The sequence below is a fragment of the Chlorocebus sabaeus genome, chromosome 20 (genome assembly GCF_047675955.1).
Source record: "Chlorocebus sabaeus isolate Y175 chromosome 20, mChlSab1.0.hap1, whole genome shotgun sequence".
In the NCBI taxonomy this organism is placed as follows: Eukaryota; Metazoa; Chordata; class Mammalia; order Primates; family Cercopithecidae; genus Chlorocebus; species Chlorocebus sabaeus.
Genome location: NC_132923.1, coordinates 10,195,798 through 10,219,192, shown reverse-complemented (window position 1 = coordinate 10,219,192; position 23,395 = coordinate 10,195,798). Strand labels below are relative to the sequence as shown.

General features: G+C 43.1%; 1 long non-coding RNA gene across 1 annotated transcript in view; it reads left to right on the top strand.

Moving 5' to 3' along the window:
* Positions 1–15,082, top strand: part of LOC140709341 (uncharacterized) — a 28,754-nt gene extending 13,672 nt beyond the window's left edge. The window contains exon 3 of the long non-coding RNA XR_012089860.1: positions 13,495–15,082. This is a non-coding gene — a long non-coding RNA (uncharacterized lncRNA). The remainder of the gene's footprint in view (positions 1–13,494) is intronic.
* The last annotated feature ends 8,313 nt before the right edge of the window (positions 15,083–23,395 follow it).

Sequence of the window (23,395 nt, the reverse complement as noted above, 5' to 3'; positions counted from 1 at the left end):
TGAGATGATGGGGTTTTTTCAATATACAGTCATGTCATCTGCAAACAGAGACAATTTGACTTCCCCTCTTCCTGTGTGAATACACTTGATTTCTTTCTCTTGCATGATTGCCCTGGCCAGAACTTCCAATACTATCTTGAATAGGTGTGGTGAGAGAGGGCATATCTGTCTTGCGCAGGTTTTCAAAGGTAATGCTTCCAGTTTTTGCACATTCAGTATGATATTGGCTGTGGGTTTGTCATAAATAGCTCTTATTATTTTGAGATACATCCCATCAATACCTAGTTTATTAAGTGTTTTTAGCATGAAGTGGTGTTGAATTTTATTGAAGGCCTTTTCTGCATCTATTGAGATAATCATGTGGTTTTTAATCATTGGTTCTGTTTAGTGATGGATTACATTTATTGATTTGCATATGTTGAACCAGCCTTGCATCCCAGGGATGAAGCTGACCTGATCATGGTGGATAAGCTTTTTGATGTGCTGCTGGATTCAGTTTGCCAATATTCTATTGAGGATTTTCACATCAATGTTCATCAGGGATATTGGCCTGAAATTTTCTTTTTTTGTTGTGTCTCTGCCAGGTTTTGGTATCAGGATGATGCTGGCCTCATAAAATGAGTTAGGGAGGATTCCCCCTTTTCTATTGTTTGGAATCGTTTCAGAAGGAATGGTACCAGCTCCTCTTTGTACCTCTAGTAGAATTTGACTGTGAATCCCTCTGGTCGTGGCCTTTTTTTTTTTTTTTTTTTTTTTTTCCTGGTTGGTAGGCTATTAATTATTGCCTCAATTTCAGAACTTGTTATTGGTCTACTCAGGGGTTCGACTTCTTCCTGGTTTAGACTTGGGAGTGTGTATGTGTCCAGGAATGCATCCATTTCTTCTAGATTTTCTAGTTTATTTACATAGAGGTGTTTATAGTATTCTCTGATGGTAGTTTGTATTTCTGTGGGATCAGTGGTGATATCCCCCTTTATAATTTTGTATTGTGTCTATTTGATTCTTCTCTGTTTTCTTCTTTGTTACTCTGGCTAGCAGTCTATCTATTTTGTTAATCTTTTCAAAAAATCACCTCCTGGATTCATTGTTTTTTGAAGGGTTTTTCATGTCTCTATCTCCTTCAGTTCTGTCGGATCTTAGTTATTTCTTATCTTCTACTAGCTTTTGAATTTGCGCTTGCTTCTCTAGTTCTTTTAGCTATCATGTTAGGGTGTCAGTTTTAGACCTTTTCTGCTTTTTGATGTGGGCATTTAATGCTATAAATTTCCCTCTTCATGCTGCTTTAGCTGTGTCCCAGAGATTCTGGTACATTGTACCTTTGTTCTCATTGGTGTCAAAGAACTTATTTATTTCTGCCTTAATTTCATTATTTACCCAGTAATCATTCAGGAGTAGGTTTTTCAGTTTCCATGTAGTTATTTGGTTTTGAGTGCATTTCTCAATCCTACCTTTTAATTTGATTGCACTGTGGTCTGAGAGGCTGTTTGTTATAATTTCGATTCTTTTGTATTTGCTGAGGAGGGTTTTACTTCCAATTATGTGGTCAATTTTAGAATAAGTGCTATGTGGTGGTGAGAAGAATGTACACTCTGTTGATTTTGGGTGAAGAGTTCTGTAGATGTCTATTAGGTCTGCTTGGTCCAGAGCTGAGTTCAAGTCCTGAATATCGTTGTTAATTTTCTGTCTCATTCATCTGTCTAATATTGATAGTGTCTAATATTAAAGTCTCCCACTACTATTGTGTGGGAGTCTAAGTCTCTTCGTGCATCTCTAAAAACTTGCTTTATGAATCTAGGTGTTCCTGTATTGGGTGCAGATATATCTAGGATAGTTAGCTCTTCTTGTTACATTGATCCCTTCACCATTATGTAATGCCCCTCTTTGTCTTTTTCAATCTCTGTTGGTTTAAAATCTGTTTTATCAGAGACTAGGATTGCAATCCCTGCTCTTTTTTTTCCATTTGCAACATCCCTTTATTTTGAGCCTATGTGTGTCTTTCCAAATGAGATGGGTCTCCAAATATAACACACAATGGGTCTTGACTCTTTATCCAATTTGCCAGTCTGTGTCTTGTAATTGGGACATTTAGCCTATTTACATTTAAGGTTAATATTGTTATGTGTGAATTTGATCCTGTCATCATGATGCTAGCTGATTATTTTGCACATTAGTTAATGCAGTTTCTTCATAGTGTCGTTGGTCTTTATATTTTGGTATGTTTTTGTAGTGGCTGGTACCATTTTTTCCTTTCCATATTTAGTGCTTCCTTCAGGAGCTCTCGTAAGGTAGGCCTGGTGGTGACAAAACCACTCAGTATTTGCTTGTCTGTAAAGGATTTTATTTCTCCTTCACTTATGAAACTTAGTTTGGCTCGATATGAAATTCTGGGTTGAAAATTCTTTTATTTAAGAATGTTGCATATTGGCCCACACTCTCTTCTGGCTTGCAGGGTTTCTGCAGAGAGATACACTGTTAGTCTGATGGGCTTCTCTTTGTAGGTAACCTGACCTTTCTCTCTGGCTGCCCTTAATTTTTTTTGTTTTTCATTTCAAACTTGGAGAATCTGACAATTATGTGTCTTGAGGTTGCTCTTCTCAAGGAGAATCTTAGAGGTGGTCTCTGTATTTCCTGAATTTAAATGTTGGCCTGACTTGCTAGGTTGGGGAAGTTCTCCTGGATAACATCTTTAAGTGTGTTTTCCAACTTGGTTCCCTTCTCCCTGTCACTTTCATGTACACCAATCAATTGTAGGTTTGGTCTTTTCACATAGTCCCATATTTCTTGGAGGCTTTGTTTTTTCCTTTTCATTCTTTTTTCTCTAATCTTGTCTTTATGCTTTATTTCATTAAGTTGATCTTCAGTGTCTAATATTCTTTCTTCCCCTTGATTGATTTGGCTATTGATACTTGTGTATGCTTCACGAAGTTCTCATGCTGTGTTTTTCAGCTCCATCAGGTCATTTATCTTCTTCTCTAAACTGGTTATTCTAGTTAGCAATTCCTGTAACCTTCTATCAAGGTAAGGTCCTTGCATAGGGTTAGAACATGCTCCTTTAGCTCAGAGGAGTTTGTTATTACCGACCTTCTCAAGCCTACTTCTGTCAATTCATCAAACTCATTCTCCATCCAATTTTATGCCCTTGTTGGAGAGGAGTTGTGATCATTTGGAGGAGAAGAGGCGTTCTGTTTTTGGAATTTTCAGCATTTTTGTGCTGGTTTTTCCTCATCTTCATGGATTTATCCACCTTTGATCTTTAATGCTGATGCCCTTTTGATGGGGTTTTTGAGGGAGTGTCCTCTTTGTTGATGTTGATGTGATTGCTCTCTGTTTGTTAGTTTTCCTTCTAACAGTCAGGCCCCTCTTCTGCAGGTCTGCTGGAGTTTGCTGGAGGTCTACTCCAGACCTTGTTTGCTGGGTATCACCAGTGGAAGCTGCAGAACAGCAAAGATTGCTGCCTACTCTTTCCTCTGGAAGTTTCATCCCAGAGGGGTATCTGCCTGATGTGAGCCAGAGCTCTCCTGTGTGAGGTATCTGTCGACCCCTCCTGGGAGGTGTCTTCCAGTCAGGAGGCACAGGGGTCAGGGACCCACTTGAGGAGGCAGTCTGTCCTTAGTAGAGCTTGAGCACTGTGCTGGGAGATCTGCTGCTCTCGTCAGAACTGGCAGGCAGGAACTTTTAAGTCTGCTGAAGCTGCACCCACAGCCGCCCCTTCCCCTAAGTGCTCTGTCCCAGGGAGATGGGAGTTTTATCAATAAGCCCCTCACTGGGGCTGCTGCCTTTCTTTCAGTGATGCTCCAGTCAGTGAGGAGGAATCTAGAGAGGCAGTCTGGCCACAGCCACTTTGCCATGCTGTAGTGAGTTTGGCTTCCTTAACACTATGAGGGGAAAACCGCCTACTCAAGTCTCAGTACTGGCAGACAGCCTTCCCTGCACCAAGCTCAATTGTCCCAGGCTGACTTCAGGCTGGCAGCAAGAATTTCAAGCCAGTGGTTCTTAGCTTGCCGGGCTCCGTGGGAGTGGGACCTGCTGATTGAGACCACTTGGCTCCCTGGCTTCAGTCCCCCTCCCAGGGGAGTGAACGGCTCTGTCTCACTGGGGTTCCAGGTGCCACTGGGATATGAAAAAAAAACTCCTACAGCTAGCTCGAGGTCTGCCCAAACAGCCACCTAGTTTTGTGCTTGAAACCCAGGACCCTCATGGTGTAGGCACACAAGGGAATCCCCTGGTCTGTGGATTGCAAAAGCCATGGGGAAAGTGTAGTATCTGGACTGGGTAGCACAGTCCCTCACGGCTTCCCTTGGCTAGGGGAGGTAGTTCCCCGCTGCTTTGCACTTCCCGGATGAGGCAACACCCCACTCTGCTTCTGCTCACCCTCTGTGGGCTGCACCCAATGTCTAACCAGTCCCAGTGAGATGAACCAGGTACCTCAGTTGGAAATGCAGAAATCAGCCACCTTCTGCATTGGTCTTGCTAGGAGTGGCAGACCAGAGTTGTTCCTATTTGGCCATCTTGCCAGCTGTCTTTAAGAAATTTTTTATCTATGTTCATGAAAGAGGTTGACCAAAGTTCTTCTTTTACATTTGAAATTTTTGTATTGTTTTCTTCTACTTCAACTTGAATTTCCATTTTACTTCTTTATGACATTTTTAGTGTAACATATGCTTAAATATATTTATTGACTACTCTCTTCATAAGAATGTGTAAGTACATTGAATTGAAATATTTGTCTATTATTCCCTACAGTTATAAGGTTATGTGTTTATAAATTCTTCTAAGTCAGACATCATTATACTTATTAGTATTAATAATAATTATTGTTCATGTTACCAAATAAAATATACTTATATTTTATAGATAATTATATTTAAAGTTTTATTAGAAACATTTAATGAACTTATAAGAGCTGTCTCTTTTTTGTTTTCAATTACTTCTTAAAATCATAGAAAAATATTATCTGTTGATAGTTTCCATCTTTTTATATGTAAGTAACTAAGGAAACTTGTTTATGTGGTTACTCAAGTTGGGTTTCGTGGCAGAGATGAGTGAGGTTGCCAAGACATACAATTTAGTAAAGAAGTATTTAAAAACAAACAACTATAAGGGATAGTGAAAGAAACAGAACAAAAAAGTGTATATGTCAAGCAAACGTATGGGCTGAGATAAAGCCTAGCTTTTGTCTGACCCACAAAAGACAGTTGTTGAAAATAAGCTGCACTGTAGAGATACAGATGTGTAAAAACAATAAACTGCATGATAGAGATGTCATGTGTAAAGACAAAAGGGTGGCCTGTAACAAGAGTGAAAAAGTGCAGCCTCCCAGGCAAGGCAGCTCCAGTGAACTGATCAACCAGGGGGCTACTATTTGCCATTGACAGCCAATACTCAATAGCAGCTAGGGGGTGGGTACATCATTCTGGCAAAGGGGATCTGATGAGGAAGGCATCACCTATACATAGATAGGTAAAGTAAAATGAAAGGATTTGTATGTTAGCAATGGCACTAAATTCTATGCACTCTTCTAAAGTTATGCCAAAATTTGTATAGTGATTATCTTAAGTCATATTTACCAGGAAACAGGCTCTGAAAAGGAAAAATCACAAGCAAGAAACATACTGGGGAATGCTTTCAGGGTAAAACCTGCCAGAGGGTGACAGACACAAAATTGGGCAAAGACAGAAGTTAAACTCATTATTACAACTGCAAAAGAGAGCTCTGGAGTTGGGAGGACCCTTTGGCAAAGTGTGACAGTAAGGTCTTTGCATTCATGCCTCAACAGGTCTTTGGAAGTGGCTACTCCTGAAAAGAGGCTTAACCTCAAAAGAGTATGTTCCAGTTGACCAAGAGAAATTTCCATAAGGAACTCAGCTTGAACCATCAGAAACTCTTGGGAAGTTGTAATTATGAAGGTCTCAGTCCTGAAGTGGAGGATCTGGGTGGTGCACCACAGCATTTATTACAGATATAGATATTTACAATTGATTTTAAATAACTAAAAACTTGATTTGTATTCCTTCAATTTTCCTGGGATTCAAAACTTAGAAATCACATTGGAAGAATATTTCTTTCCCAATCATTAAAATCCCATTGGACAACAAGATGTAGCATTCAGTAGGTTTTTACATATGTGAAATTTACCAGAGTAAAATTTTACATGGCTGAAAGATAGGATTGTATTATAATTGTGAGAAAGGTAATTATGGAAGCAGAAGTGAAAAACAGAATAACATAATGGCTCTTCTTTAAGTGCATCTTTGTCATAGGCAGAAGTTTAAAATGACCCCCATTGAAGGGAGCAAGAGGCACAGTTTTATCAATTTATTTGAGGTGCACGATACAAAGAAGGCACCCTTCAGTCAGTGTTAACCTCAAAGGGGATTCTTTTGTCAAACTATGATAATTATTTTAGTCTATCAGAAAATGATATGGTTCATGAGATCTGGATATCTTTCCCATCAGGGCCCCTTCCCTAACCTATGTGATGAAGGTTGAATGTTAAGGGATCACATCAGTAAAGAGAGTAGCCAAAGGTGTAAAATTGATCCTAATTTGTAGCAGACTATGGTAGAAAGGAAAGGACAGACACGTCTATCCTCCAAGGAGATTCCTGAGAACTTTTCACATCTTCCCAAACCCTTTCATGTCTTCTTGGAGGTATAGGAAAGAACCACTTGAACACCAGCTGATAAATCAGAAAACTCAATTCCCCTTGTGTTCAATGAGTTAATCTTGAAGCTTCTTATGGATCTTTGGGATTCAAAGCTGTTTGTAGAAAAATAACCAAAAGGGAGAGGCTCCAGCTATTCATGCCCACATTTGGGAAAGGATAATTCCAAAGAGTATTACTTCTGCTTTGACAGGTATTCCTATTGACATGGGGAAATAGCACAGTGTGGCTCTTTACTGGCCAGGAGATGGAGAAGATGGCACAGGAAGTTTGGAGGGCAGAGCACAGGGGCCTTGGGAGGATAGGGCTAGAGCCCTGGAGAGGAGGCTGGCAGTGGACATTGCACTGTTGTTACTGCTGATAGAACATTATTCCAGATTTAAGCACATCTGCAAGAAACAGGAGACAGATTTCTTCAGAGGTGCACAATCTGCATTAATCATCAGGAGCTCCATCACATCCTCAGAGGCAAAGTCCTTCCCATCTCTTTTAGTCTGTCTAAGCTACTATAACAAACTGCCATATATTGGGAAGCTTATAAACAACAAAATTTGTCTGGAAATTCCAATATCAAGGTGCCATCATATTCAGTGTCTAGTTGGCAGGGGGCACTTCCTCCTGGTTCATAGAAGGTGCCTTCTCACTGTGTCCTCAGAGGGTAGTGGGATAAGGAGGCTCCCTTGGGCCTTTTTTTATAAGGACACCAATCCATTCATGAGGGTTATACTCCCACAATCTAATTACCCTCAAAAGCCCCACCTCCTAATACTATCACCTTGAAGTTAGAATTTCAACAGATAAATTTTGGGGTGACACATTCAATGCATAGCACCACCTGACATTTGGGCACAACTACCAGCCTATGGGATCCAGCACTGGCAACATCTAACCACAATATGAATTACTGAGAGGACATACCAACTTTTTCCTAGTTGTAAAAATACCAGGCATGGTCTCCTGCCCTAGTTAGATACTTTCCCTGTCCTGACCTCAGTATTCTAATAGGGACATTAACAGTAGGATCAAGTTCAAAGTGGACGAAGCAGGACAGAAGGGTCTGGAGCGGAGGAAGGACACTGCAGTTGTTAAGAGAATATGAAAATACCTGATACATGAGACAAATTAGAAACTAGCAGAGAAACCGTGGGCAACCATATCGGGGGAACCCACCCCCAATATTTCAACATAGGTTCTTTCTATTTTCCACAAGTCTCAGCCAGTTGAGAAATACAGAGAAAGAGTACAAAGAGAGAAATTTTACAGCTGGGCCTCCGGGGGTGACATCACATATTGGTAGGACCGTGATGCCCACCAGAGCCACAAGACCAGCAGGTTTTTATTAAGGCTTTAGAAAGTTGGTGGGGAGGGTGTACAAATGGGGAGTAGGTCACAAAGATCACATGCTTCAAAGGGCAAAAAGGAGAACAAAGATCACATTCTTCTGAGGAAACAGGACAAGGACAAATTTAGAACTACTCATAAGGGTCTATGTTCAGCTGTGCACATATTGGCTTGATAAACATCTTAAACAACAGAAAACAGGGTTCGAGGGCAGAGAACCAGTCTGACCTCAAATACCCTAATAAGCCTAAGGGTACTGCAGGAGACCAGGGTGTATTTCAGTCCTTATCTCAACCTCATAAGACAGACACTCCCAGAGTGGCCATTTATAGACCTCGCCCCAGGAATGCATTCCTTTCCCAGGGTCTTAATTATTATTATTTCTTGCTAGGAAAAGAATTTAGCAATATCTTCCCTACTTGCACGTCCGTTTGTAGGCTCTCTGCAAGAAGAAAAATATGGCTGTATTCTGCCCGATCTCCCAGGCAGTCAGACCTTATGATTGTCTTCCCTTGTTCCCTGAAAATCGCTGTTATTCTGTTCTTTTTCAAGGTGCACTGATTTCATAATGTTCAAACACACATGTTTTACAATCAATTTGTACAGTTAACACAATTATATTGGTCCTGAGGTGACGTATATCCTCAGCTTACGAAGATAACAGGATTAAGAGACTAAAATAAGACAGGCATAAGAAATTATAAGAGTATTATTAGGGAAGTGATAAATGTCCATGAAATCTTCACAATTTATGTTCCTGTGCCGTGGCTCCAGCCGATCCCTCCATTCACGGTCCCTGACTTCCTGCAACACAACCAGAAAAGGAGAGAAAAGTAAAGTAAAGGAAGATGCTTGAGCAAAAAAAAAAATGGATTTGAGAGACAAGGAGTATGGTCCTCAATCCCTGGTGTGAAGATTCTAAAGCTTATTCTGTAATGCTAAAGGCACATTACAGAAAGGTAGAAACTCTGAGCACAGATTCACCCCAGTGCACATTGGTCTCCCTCAGGATCCCCTTCCTTGGAAGTCAGAGACCAAGGAGAAGCTGCAAGTCCAAGTGCTCTCCATGCTGGTGAGAGATTCTCCCAGGGAGGAAGGCTGGTTTCTGTCATCCCAGGCTTACTGAACCTGTCCCTAGCAGAAAATTTCTAAAGCATCTTCCTTCTCTTTCTGTTGGCTCTCAAATCACACACCCCTATGTAAATACATCATTTTCCCCATCTCTCTTTCCACTTTTCCTGAGCATACCCTCCATGAAGGATGTTATGAAAACTACTCATTTCCAAATCAAGAGAGCTCTAAAGAAGAATTCCTTCAAAGTTACCCATGTCAGATATAGGCATACAGGGATATTCTACAATCCACTGTGTTCTGCAGTCTTAAGTTTATTTTCAAGCCACGGATGATGAAAGACATCAATGAAGTACAAGAAAACTGGACCAACAATGAGGGTAGCCAGGTTCTGGTCCTGATTATGCCACAAACCATTCATGGGACCTGACATCTCTGGACCCCAATTTTCTTATGTGAAATATTGTATCTCATGATATCTCTCATTTTCTTTTTGAAATTAAGAGATAATTTCTTACAATAAAATGCACAGGTTTTAAGTGCACAGTTTAATGAGTTTTGACAAATATTTACACTATGTATCTTTAAACCAACACCCAAATTTCTAATGTCCTTTTAATAGTAAGTATTTTCTCATTTCTGTTTCCTTACCAAATCAGTATTTACCCACATCAACTCCTCTACATCCAACTACAAAGCAGATTTAGTGTCAAAATACATAGGGTGCTGTACCCTACCAGGGAATTTGAGTAGAAAGACCAGGAGCCTCTATTTACCCTGCCAGAAAGCCAGGGCCACCTCACACAGTGAGCTGCTCCTGTCCCTGAAGGTAGAAAAGTGCAGGGAGGGCCCCAGCCTGAGTCCTTTTATCCTGGACTCAAACCAGGCTCAGAAATTATGGGGAATTCCATGAGCTTACTGCATCCAGGGTATCTTATGCCACTTTTTATGAACACATGTGTCACACTCCCTCTTTGCACTGAAAAGTCTAATTTGGCTACTGCCAAAAGATCAGCAATGTTTCTCAGGGTTTTGAGTAGAAGACCAAAGCATGGAAAAAGATACATGTGGATCTGATGGAGACTGCTTCCCGTGTACTATTCTAACTTCAGGGCACCATCTGGGCACTTGCAAAGGAAAATCAGTAAATCTCCCTGAGCCCCTGACACACTGGAAGCAGGGCTGACCATGGAGGTGAAAGGTTGATGCTAATCACATTTTATGGGCTTTTAATCACTTTCCATTTCAATTTGTACCTTCCTGCCACACAAGAGCCTCCCTGACTCGGGGAGAATCAGAGTCACTTGAAGAAGCCATTTGGAGGGATCACAAAAAAAAATTCTAGAACAGTCTTGGGTGATAGTGAAGAAGAAATACATCTACAATTTTGCCTTTCATAAGATTGACAAGTGTCCAATTCTTTCCCTCAGTGGGCACCTTCTCTCATTCCTCCTGGAGCCAATCTTTGGGCAGCAGCCGTTGGGGAAATGTGGCCCACTGAATGACAGAGGATGTCTTGGTCGGTCAGTTTCAAGATTTGGGGCAGGTCAGGACACAGAGACAGCAGCTACAGCTTGTCTTTCTTTCTCTGACACTTGATATTACTCTCTGCTCTTATCCCTGAATTCCTCTCAAATTGGTCCTTTCAGGGTGATACATTCACCTTTACTGCATTTTTCACTAAACATGGTTTCTTTATAAAATTTGAGAAGCCGATATTTTGGAGATTTAGACTCTATTTGAGGCACTCGTTTTTTTTGTTGTTGTTTTTTTTTTTTTGAGACAGAGTCTTGCTCTGTCGCCAGGGCTGGAGTGCAGTGGCCGGGTCTCAGCTCACTGCAAGCTCCGCCTCCCAGGTTTACGCCATTCTCCTGCCTCAGCCTCCCGTGTAGCTGGGACTACAGGCGCCCGCCACCTCGCCCAGCTAGTTTTTTGCACTTTTTAGTAGAGACGGGGTTTCACCGTGTTAGCCAGGATGGTCTCGATCTCCTGACCTCGTGATCCACCCGTCTCGGCCTCCCAAAGTGCTGGGATTACAGGCTTGAGCCACCGCGCCCGGCCGAGGCACTCGTTTATCTGCTCACACTATTGAGACCTTCCCAAGAAATTCTGGGCTACCAGGTGGGAAAAGGTCATGCCCAGGACTTTGAGATTGCAGGCCTGTGTGAAGGAAAGGAGGCCCAGGGAGGAAAGAGACTCCAGGGATCACAAAGGAGGGCAAGTGGTGAAGCGAGAGGTTCTCCTGCTACTCTTGGATATATGGAACGTATTCTAAGATCCTGTGTGTCAATCATTGCTGAGGAATGGAGGAGATAATGCAATAACACTTTGTGGATGGTGTGATGCTGAGGGAGGAGGGTTAAGTCAGACTTCAGAGCATAGGGTGGTGCTGGAAAAATCCCCTGTACAGCATCACTATAGGAGAATCTTCTTCTGCCTAATCACCAGTCAACAGTCATGTTGCATACTGATCAACACCTACCAGATAGCACTGTTTCTTCACTCTGCTTGCTCACATGTGCCTCCTACTAGACCATGAGCTTCCCTTGGGCCTATCATCACTGCATCCTTCCTCACTCTCAGGAGCTGCCCCTAGTAGGTGCTCAGTAGCCTTTGGGTAAATGATCTTAAATTCATTTGACCTAAAACATCAGTGCTAGATACGGCGTGTGTGGCATAGATGGCAACTTTATTTACTTTATGTAAAATGTGAGGACGAGACATTTGCATGGAATATGAAGTGCATTAGGATCCAGTCCTGTAATCCTAGAAGAAACCACAATTCCAGAAACTCAACCTAGGGATTTCTCTCTTCTTGTCTCCTCATAGCCACACAACTCCACTGAAGGACCAAGGTACACTTGAGAAAAATGCATGGGACTTTATATCCCCCTTCCCTACCCATCACACGCACATACAAAATCCTTACAGAGGAAATAGAAATGTTGTTATTCACCCCAATGCTGCAAAACTGAAGCTTGGAGTGCAAAGAGAGAGTTTGGCATGTATTTTAGAGAACTGAGTGAGACATTGGTACAGTGAGAAATTAGTGGGTGATATGATTTCCTCCTGTCCAAGCTGGGCCCAGAATAAAAGGACACTGCTCTGGGCTTCTTCATGCCATGTGGATCCCTGAGGCTAGAACAGCCTGAAGAGAAGCAGTGAGTGAAGAGACTTCTGTGGAAGAGGAAGCCTTCAGGCCAGCAATCAGCTCCCACTAGACAGAATGAGAAGATAGTGTAGTTACGGGTTGGGGTAGGATGCAGAAATGAAAGACAGATGTCCAGAAACAGCATTGGAAAAAGATGCACAAAACAGACTGGAAAATGAAGACAGAGTGTAGGACAGATGGCAAGCAGAAAGCGGTGAGATGAAAACAGACCCAAAAGTCAGATACTCTAAAAAAAAAAAGGTTCTGCAAAAAGGTTGCGGCCGAAATCCAGTCTGCCACCTGTTTACTACGACAATAAAATTCTTTTGGAACATAGCCACTCCCATATGTTGTCTATGACTGCTTTTGTGCTACAACAGTAGAACTGAAAAGCTGTGACACAGATTGTCTGGCCTGCTAAGTGTAAAATGTTTACCATCTGACCCTTGGCAGAAAAGGATTACTGACCACTGTTATAAACCTAAAAGTTACTTTGAGATCAATGAGATCAAAGGTAGCATTGAGGAAAACAAAGCAGCTCCAGGGTATCCCATAGATTTTGGTAAAGCTGAGATAAACCTACTTTCAAGCTCCCAGTCTCTGCTCCTCTTGTACTTCGAGTATTCCTCTTATTTGATTATCAAGCTTTGGGACCTAGGTCGGAGGATGATGAGACACCCAGATGCTCCCATGACGAGGGACACTGATGTTCCTGAAGAAGAAATTATCAAGTTGTAAGTCATAGAGGCAGTACAGAAGGTCCAGGGAAGTTGCCAAGGAGGGATGAGTAAGGAGAAAAAATGTCTTAGGAACGGGGAACACAGAGTCAAAGAAAGGACGTGTTTCATAGCAGAAAAAATATAATCCAATCTCCCTCCAAATTAGATTATCTGCAACAACAGGTCTGATTAATTTAGCCAGCATTCCGCTTTACCTTTCACTTCAAGGCTTGCCTCCCAGATACCTTCACATCTTTTCTCTGCCCTAACTTGCTGTGGTGTGAAAATATTCCAGGCGAAGGACAGAGTGCAGTCCAGACACCAACTCCTGGGAGGGGCAGACACTGCAGGTCCCAACCATCTGTGGGGCAGCCCCACAAAAGTCTCCTGTGGGGTGGGCAGTCTCGGGAGCAAATGCAATGGGGATGTCTTGTCATTGACGTTAAAGAGAGGGGTGATGAGAGAGGGTGTTTCTCCCTTGTGGTATTTTGGGGAATAATTTTCTTCACTGATGTAGTCATACTAAAGTACTTTCTTTTTTCTCTCAGTTTACTTTCAACTAGGGAAAATGTCCTAGCAGCAGCAGAAATAAGGCAAAGTCCCCTGCCAGCACCACCCCCCACTCAGGTCCCACAGCCCTGTCCTCCCAGTGCCTGAACCCTTTCTCCCACCCTTCATACAGTAGAAGTGCCTCCGTTAAATACCCCTTATGCCCCAGCAAGACTGCACACCAAAGCAGAAGTGACCCTCAGAAGTCACCTTCTCTGACCCGGACAAGAGGATACTGCGTCCCCCTGACCCTCTCCATCCCTTTATTTCCAACAACAGGGACCACCACACAACCTAGAAGATACTACCTGTCTTCAGATTTAAGATGGAAGATATTGTCATAGTCTACTGGGGTTTCCTCCCTGAATCGACAATCCCTCCCAGCTTTCACCCAGGAGACAACATGGTTTAGACAGAGTGCCACGTTTTCAAACCTTCCACCTGTGATCCAAATATGCCATATTTCCACCTGCTACTTTCTCTACCACACTGCCTTCTGCAGGCTATATGAGATTCCTACAAGAACACAGAACATACAGCTCTCTGCCTCAATGGGATTCAACAACTTCATTAAGGTTTCTAGGAGCAAATATTGTTAAAAAAAAAAAATTAACATATGAAAACTGCTTAAATCAATGAAAAATTTTCCAGAATTCTTTACAGCACAACTACACACTCTTGGATGAAGACAATGACATTGTCTGTTTGTATTTTCTCCCTAATAATCTCCATAAATCCTAACAAAGCTCACCCCTTCCTCTGGACTTTGAACCTATTCCAAGACCTATGATTTTTTTTTCTCTCTCTGCTTCCCAATCAAACATATGTATCCCTGACTCACCATGTCTTTGCTCTCTTGCTGGAGATGGAAAAAAATCAGAGAGAGACAAAGGAGCCTGTGGAGGAAAGTGGAGACTGAATGGGAAATCCTTGGAAGGACCCTAGAGGCAATCGGGGGCCACCCAAGAGTGACAAGGAGACCCGATTCCAGCCAGAAGGTCTTCTTTTTCTCTCTGGTTGCCCAGTCTGAGTCTCTGATTTCAGCTTCTTCCAGACCCACCTCTACTTGCGGCACCTATCCATTTCTAATTAGGGACTCGCCATGTAGGGGAGGTGAGGAGAGTGGACGAAGAAGCCATCAGTGTCAAGGCTGCAGGAGGGATGAGCACGTGACATGCCCTGCAAGGTTCATAGATGTGTGAGAGCTCAGCATCTGGGACCAGAATTGTGAGCCTGACTCTGCACGGAGCCCAGTCTGTTGGGGATGGACCCCAGAGAGAGGTATTACTGCAGCAGTTCTCACACTACTTGGTCTTGAAAATAATTTACACACTTAAGATTAATAAGGACCCCAAATAGATTTTATTCACGTGATTTACATCTATTGATATTTCTTGTATTAAAAATTAAAACTAGAAAATTTTAAACACATTTTACATAAGTAGATATTGCACTAGCTGGCAGAGTGATGATGTCATTGCATATCATCTACTCTCCAGAAAATTCTACCATAGACTCATGAAAAAATATAAGTAAAAAAGTCAAATAATATCAGCATTATGATTAAAATTGTTTCGACCTCGCTGACCCTACTGAATGCATCTCAGGGACCCCAAGGTCCCCACACCACACTTTGACAACCACTGGTCTAGGACATGATTGTGGGCCATGCCTTCAGGGTCTCAGAGCACAACACACCACAGTAGCACAAGTTTCAAAGGGTTGAGGACGTTCTCCTTGGTCTCAGCTTACTTGTGGGTTTTATTTATGCCTGTTGTTTAACTATCCAGCCAAATTAAGTTCTGCCCTTTAATTCCATGATCATTAATCAGAACCAATTTAGCACTGCTAAATTGAGTTCTGTACCATCATTCAACAACCATTGACAACAACGCCTAGAAAGCATGTAGTTTATAAAACCTGAAGACAAAGAACTGAAGCTCTCTAGAGAAGCCTCCTCGGTTGTCTCTTGCAGCAATGGGGATACACGTGTGCTGCATGAACCATTAGGCTGATCTGACCAGGGCTTCCATCAGGCACAGAGGGTGTGAGGGATGATGTATTGAACGTGGAAGGTGAGGAAGAAGGCAGAGCAGAGGATGTCTCCTGGGTTCCTATCTGAGTTTCCTCCTTGTGTTCCTAAGTGCAACCAGCAGGAGTTTCCTTGGGAGCTAATCACATTCAGTGATTATGGAAGTTTGAATCTAATCATATTATTTCCCAGTTCTCCCACCAGCTACACAATAGCCTCTCCCTTATTTCCATGGAGGTAAAATCACATCATAGTCAATTGAAAAATATACCTGAAGGATAAAAAATTTTAAGAATAATCAAGAGTGGAGGTGGAAGAGAAAAGATAAGAACTAAGAACTAATTTTATAGTAGGATTGGGAAAGTCCCCCCAAATTGCACCCACTTCCCTTTTGCCTAGTCAAGATTATACATTACTGGGTCTTTTCACTGAGCACAGGAAAGTCCCTGCTAGTTGATTTCAGACTGAAACAAAGAGACTAGAGCTTCTGGTTCTTGTTTCTAAATCTTGTTATTAAACTCTTCTCCTGGGCCTAAATTTTTCTCAAGCTCTTTGCATTGTAGGTATGTAGAATGTATTTTTCTCTACAAATTCCACAGCTTAAAGTCTTTTTTTTAAGTTTAGCAGGCAGAATTTCTTAAATAAACTTTAAGCTGACACTATTGCCTGGGTAGTTAAGAACCTCCATCCATCATTCACTGTCTGGCCCCAAATCACTGACGTGTTTCTAGCACCACCACCTGGGAACTGGTGGAATCAAAAGATCAGAGCTACCTGGGCTATGCCTTGGCAAGGAACACGAGGTGTGTCCTTTGTGCTAGGAAACTAGGACTAGGTTTCCATTTTTTTATTTTGAGAGATTAATCTGGCCCACTGACCAGCCCAGGAAGTCTTCCTGGTGAAGAGAAGAAAGGATGTAGTATCCATAAACGAATGCAGCTAGAGAACAAAAGACTGGATAAACTGCCACAGGAGGGTTGACATGCATTGACCTAGAAAGAGACAGAATCCCCTCTATATCATCCCTGGAGGTGATAGCTTCCCAGGAGGTTTTCTGTGACCCACTCATCCCCAACTTTCATCCAAATGGATTTCCACAGCACACTGATCAAACTTCAGTCGTATCTCCCCATACTTAGCTCTGTGCCTCAACATCAGTGACTCCGCTCACTCTTGCCTAGACTGCAGAGTGTTTATCCAGGGTGCTCTGCATCTTCATCCCCTATGCTGTCCTCACACATGTGCGTGTGCACACACTCACATGCACACGCATGCACACATGAGCACACAGGCATGCATACGCACACACAGGGTCTAGTCTCTGGGAGAGGCTCAATGACTTTAAACTTCATTTAATCCTAAAGAGCAGCGCTAGAGGTGGTGTGAGTTAATGTTAAGTGATTTCATTTCAAGTCCCTCAAAGAGATGGTGGGATTGGGGTGGGGGCATATGATAGATGCTAAACACCCAGCCCAGGAATCCTTGTAGAAGAACTGTTTCCTGGAGATGAGAAGCTCAGCAAGTCCTTTCTGCTTGCCTCCTCTCAGACACCAGGATGTCCCAAAGACCTGAGGTGCTGCTGAGTAAAGTGGACCTGCCTCCATATCCCTTTCTCTCACTCCCACATCTCCATCCAGGGCAGATATCAAACTGGAACCCCACGGGGGGCTTAGAGCAATAATACCTCTGCAGGTCTATGAGGGCTGTATGGACACCAGAGCCCCTTGCATACTGCCTGGCCACCATGCTCCAACCCACAAGATGACAGCTGTAGATGAAGAAACCAAAGACACAGATCACAGACATGATTCTCTTAGACGTGAAGTGGAACTTAACTTTCTTGGATCCCCATGCTTTGCTCCTCCTTCTGCATCATCTTGAGCTTGTACCCAGGCTAGGGTAGCAAAGGCCTGGGAATTTTACTCTTTCTGATATTCAGTTCTGATTCTTTAGCTGGCCAACTCAAACTGGCGTGTATTAACTTCCAAAAAAAAAGAGATCAGATTTTAAAGTAACTAGGAATAACATAGATGAAGAAGAGAAACAGTCAATAATAGGAGAAAAGGCAAAATGTCTGTGTGACTATCAACAGAATGGCTCAAAACACAGGAAAATTTGCATGACATTCTAAAAGTCTTCTAGTCCTGCCTCCCATTAAATTATTCTCCACCAAAAGGTCTTCAAAAGATTAGCTGGCACTTAATTAAACATTTGCTGGGCCAGTTGATAAACTTAGGAAGTGCTGCTACTGGCCTGAGAAGAGGATGTTAGCAACTTCTTCCCTACCTCCTGCCACTTCCACCCACACATGCTGCTCCCACTGTCTGGAACATTTGGGAGCATGTCTTCATTAGGGACAACCTTGAATTATGTGCAGGTTTGTGCTCCCTCCTCCAAACTTTTCCTTCCTCAGACTAAAACTCCCCTACTCCGTTTTCCATTTTTTAACAGGCACTCTATCTTGGTGCTTCCCTAACTTTTTGCTTTTTTTTTCTGAATCATTGCAATGTGAGCTTGATTGTCTCAAACAGCAGCATCCATAACTGGCCTCAGCCCTCTGAGGTTGGAGTAGACATGGGCAGGCATCGGCTCCTTGGTGCAGCCCCAGAGACACTCCCCTTGACTGAGTGCTGTGCTCCATGGAGGCAACCGTGGCTTTGATTGTGGCGGTGAGTGAGTAGGAGTGAAGGTCGTAGTCCCCAAGGAAGGAGAATGAGGGAGGGAGAGGAGAGGGAATGTCTCACATGTGAACATTCAGGAGGAAGCTCCTCCACTGCTGTCGCTAAAGCATAAAAGTTTATCTCCTGTTTCTTGCAGTGTATCATCAACACAGGAAAGACAACCTAGCAGCAGCTGTAGCAGTGCCAGATCCCCTGCCAGTCCCCTCCTGGGCCCCCAAGCCCTGCTCTGTACTCCACAGCTGGCAGGCGTGGACTTCCTCCCCATGCTAACAGGAATACCACCAAAGCTGAAGAGGCTCTTCTGAAGCCTCTCTTCCCCCAGCATCTAGGCAGTATGTTGCTCCCCGCACCCTCTCCAATCTCTTTATTCTAGAACCACAAAGCCCAGAAATTACCTTTCATCTACTGAAAGGGAAAGATACCTTCATAGACCACCAATCTGAGAGCAGTTCATCAATGGTCTCCTCCCAGCTCCTCCTCCAGACAACAGCAAAGATTGGACATGTGGGCCATGAACAGCAGATCTGCTCTCCATTCTCTATTTTGACCACAAGTGTGGTCAGGACCAGTCAGTCCATCTAACTGCTGCCTCCACCACCACTACTGCCACCTGCTGGCTCAAGAAGGCATCTCAACTATGGAGTTTTCCTTCCTTAGCTCTCTGTACCCCTGGGTTCCACCATTCTGGGGGTCTTGAGTAGCAAGGATGATTGAAATTCTAAGAAAGAAAAACTGCTTTAGACAATGGTAAAGTCTTAAGAATTTTCTCTTTCCAATCCTTCAGCTTCAATCAAGACAATTACAACATTTATCACCTCCTCTCCTAAGAGAGCTGACCCCCACCTCACTCTGCTCCTAAGCCCATTCTGAACATGCTGAGATGACTCTTCCATTCCTCTAGAGGCACGGGGACTCTATCTCACTCATCACACACACCTCCTTCCCTCGTGCTCCCACCCTGAGCACCCCACAGCCCACAAGACCCCAACTCTCATGAGCACCAAGGAGAAGACCTTCCCAGGCCACTGGACCTCCGTAGGTGGTGAGTGACTCCTCCCAGATCCTTCCCAGAAAACAGCAGGAATTAGACAAAAGTACACTCAGGAACTTCCTGGGGACCAGGTGTGCTATCCTTCCCCTTCCTTATCCTCTTTTTTAATTTATTTATGCTTTTGTGGTAAGAACACTTAACATGAGCTCTATCCTCTTAAATTGTAAGTGTATTAATACAATGCAATATTGTTGACTATGGGTACAATGTTGTTCAGCAGATCTTTAGAGCTTATTCGTCTTAATTATTTTATGCCTGTTGATTAATAACTCATTTCATCCTCCCCCTGCCCCTGGTAACCACTGTTACAGTCTTTGATTTAATTAATTTGACTATTTTTAGATACTTGATGTAAGTGGAATGGTGCAGTATTTGTCTTTCTGTATTTGACTTATTTCACTGCATAATGTCCTCAAGGGCCATTTATGTTGTTGAATAAGGCAGAATTTCCTTCCTTTTTAAGGCTGGATAGTATTCCATCATGTGTATACACCACATTTTCTTCATTCATCTGTTGATGAACATTTAGGTTATTTTCACATCTTAGCTAAAGTTCGATTAGATAAAGCTGCTTATTCCAGCTGCTACTGTTCCAGCCCATGCTGCCTCCTGTGACAAAAGAAGATCATTAGGGAAACACAGTGCTGCCTCTCATTTTATTAAAAAATATGAAGACTTTGTAAAGTTGGTTAAGAAATCGACAAGAACTATTTTAAATCATGTGAAAATTTCCCCCAAATTTCCTGACTTTGTGATCCCACACTCAGTGAAGGCAGTGCTTTTCACTGCCTTCCTTACCTGTGCAAAGAGTTCTCACTTTGTGCCCTGAGCCTGCAGAAGGCATTCTCAACCTGCTGAGGGATTTTCTCTTCATCTCTGCTCTCTCCATTAAGACATCTGCCCCAGTGGGCCCCCAGTTTATTGTGCTTGCTGGTAGCTGGGAAGGTGATGGAGTCACAGGAGGAAAAAGGAAACAGAAGCCTAGTGGGCACCTTAGGAAGAGCCCTCAAGTAGAACGTGGACTCTACAGCGGAGTGGGGTAGAGCTTCACTCAAGAGAATGACTCCCATCTAACCACAAGATCCTTCCCTACTGTGCCTTGCCCAGCTACCTCCCTGCCAAGTCCACCCCATCCTGTGTCCTCCTCAGTGCTCCTGAAGAGGGTATCACCAGGCAGAGAATGTGTGTGTGTGTGTGCATGCACACACACACACACGCACATAGGCACATGTTGGGGAGTGAAGAGGAGGTACAGGACAAGAGAAACCCCAGCTGCAGGGAAGGGGAGATGGAGACTCCCCAACACTTGAGTCCATCTCTGCTTGGGAGCCTGGATCAGATAGTGGCTGTATCCTGGACAAATCCAACATGATCTGGGATTTCCAGCCTAAACAGCCCAGCGGTTCCTGCCTCCTGGAATCTCTGGGCCTCATACAGATATATTCATGTTGGAAGCTGACCCTGAGAAATAGATCTCTTTCTCCATAAAGTTGGATCTCCCTCCTCTGACAGATAGTTTATTTGATTCTTACCTCCCCTGCTGAACTTTGTCTTGTATATCCATTCATTTATTTCCCAAACATTTATTGAGCATCTATTATATGTCAGGCCCTGGTCCAGCACTAAAGATGCAAAGAATAATAAGAAAACCCTTTCCTGGATTAGGGCACGGTGTGAGACAAGAGACAGCATTGCCCCCTGGCAGAACAGGTGGGGAGTCAATCCATGGGGAGCATGTCAGGCATGTTCACAGATAGTATCTCTTAACTACAGCAGGGTGGAGGACCAGGGCAGTTCGCTTTTTTTTCTGAATCATTGCAATGTGAGCTTGATTGTCTCAAACAGCAGCATCCATAACTGGCCTCAACCCTCTGAGGTTGGAGTAGACATGGGCAGGCATCGGCTCCTTGGTGCAGCCCCAGAGACACTCCCCTTGATTGAGTGCTGTGCTCTCAATCAAGGTGGAATTTTCAAGTTTATCTGGAAGATAAAAAATAAATAAATATCAAGGCAAAAAAGAGGGGGATACTCTAGTTAGAAAGAAAAGCAACTGCAAAGCCATTGAAATAATATTATTCCATCACCTTATTGACAATAAGCGTTAACTGTTGCCTGGCCAACATGTGCCGAGCCATGCACTGGGCAGTGCAGAAACAGAGACTTTAAAAAGTAATTGGTTCCTGATCTCTACACTACATCATGTGAGAGAGTAGATCGGGACATAAATAACTACAAAATATGCGGATAAAAATTTCATAATGAGCTTGGCTAAGACAACGAACAGCCTGGGAAGGTGAGAGAAATCATGCCCAAGGAGAATTTCCTATGAGTTCAAGGTTGAGGAGGAGACAGGGAGGACTCGGCCAGCAGAGCAAAAACTCAGAGTTTAAAAAAATTAAAAAATCTAGCATGTTTTGGAAACTGCAAGTACCTTTACCCCAGAATCTATGGTAAAAGTAGAAGACTGAGCTGAAAGTAGACACCAGATTAGTAAGAGTTTGTTGACCCAACCAAAAGCCTTGGGCCTCATCTTAAATTCAACAGTAAAATTAAGCTTTTGTTCTATAAAATTCACTTTGGGAATGCTTTGGGGGTTGAATTAGTGGTGGGACTCTTTGGAGATAGGGAGACCTGTGACGATGATGCCACAATAAAGGCAGCAACCATGACTGTGAGAGGATGAGTGACCGACTTGAGAGCAATGTACCCTGCAACTCCCAAACACAGCCTGGTTTAGAAGCCTGTGGCTCAGGAGGTAGAATCTGCAGGTAGCACATCTGGTGTGAGGTTGAGTAGGAAGCAAGAGTTTAGGATGATCCCAGGTTTCCGGTTAAATCTTGGTGGACAGGATGCTATTCACAGAGTTGGAGTGCATAAGAGGAGCAAGAGGGGCATGTTAGGGAAGATGTGGAAGGTGTTGAACTCTGATTTTGTAAAGTCAGCTTGAGGTACCAAAGTACATCCAATGGATGTTAATATTGGGACCTAGAGCTCAGGGAAGAGGGTGGGCTTTGGGATTCTCTATGCAGAGCTGATACTTCCAGCAATGGTGGATAATAATATCAGCAGCAAGGGTGAAAAATGAAGGTGCAGGTGATTTTGAAAGGATTCAGCAGAGGAGAAAGGGCTCAGGAAGGAGAGTAGATGAGGTTGGAAGTGGGAGGCTACCCACGTCACAGAGGACCAGAAGGGAAGAGGGGTAAAATATACGACACAACTGTATCAAATACCGCAGTAAAGTCAAATAGGATAATCCCTGAACCATGTCCATGAGGATTTCATAGAACATTCTTACCCCTTTATATAATGAATGAGCAAAACATACAAATATCAAGAAAAACTTACCCAATGGTGACTGATAAACAGTGAAAGGGGAGGATGTATAACTGGTTCCCATGGGCCAGATATGAGCCATAAGGGCAGGAAAACTGGCTGTCCAGATTGTCTAAAATCCTGTCCAGGAGGTGAAGATGAGGAATACCAGCCAAGAGAAGCTGTAGGAGAGCTTGCCAATGCCTAGGCGCTGCAGGAGCCATGCACAGCTAGACAAAACAGACTTGCCTGTCATACTAAAGAACCATGGCCAACACCCAGCCAGCAGGGAGGGGAAAGTCTGTGAAGAACACATTCAAGTTCTCCACAGGAGAAAGGTCAGCCGTAAGCACCTGCCAAGCCCAGAAAGCTCCTATGCCAGTTCAGAAAGTTTTCAGGTCTTTCTTTCTCATTCCTTTGCAGCCCCTACCCACATGGACAAGAGGTAGCTGGGTGAGCAAGGGAAGAAAATTAAAAACCTCTAGTAGCTAATAGAGAAGATACTCTTATTTTCTGTGCAGCCTTCCTTCCTGCAGTAGTACCAAGTAGGAAAGAAAAGGAAATCCAACATTCAAGGGAAGACCTTCCGATTACTGAAATAAGATTTTTTTATGTAAATAGAAGTGATTTTTTATGTAACCAGAAGTAAGAAATCATGCTATCTCTTACCATGATTCTAAAAGTCAAGGGCATCTGCTAGAGATTTCACTCCAAGAGGAAGGGAAGAGCCAGCCCCATAGAGAGGGTTTTAAGAGGCATCAAGAGAAGAAATAGAGTTGCTTTCTGACTATCATGCAGATTCTGCTTGTCCAAGAAGAATTATA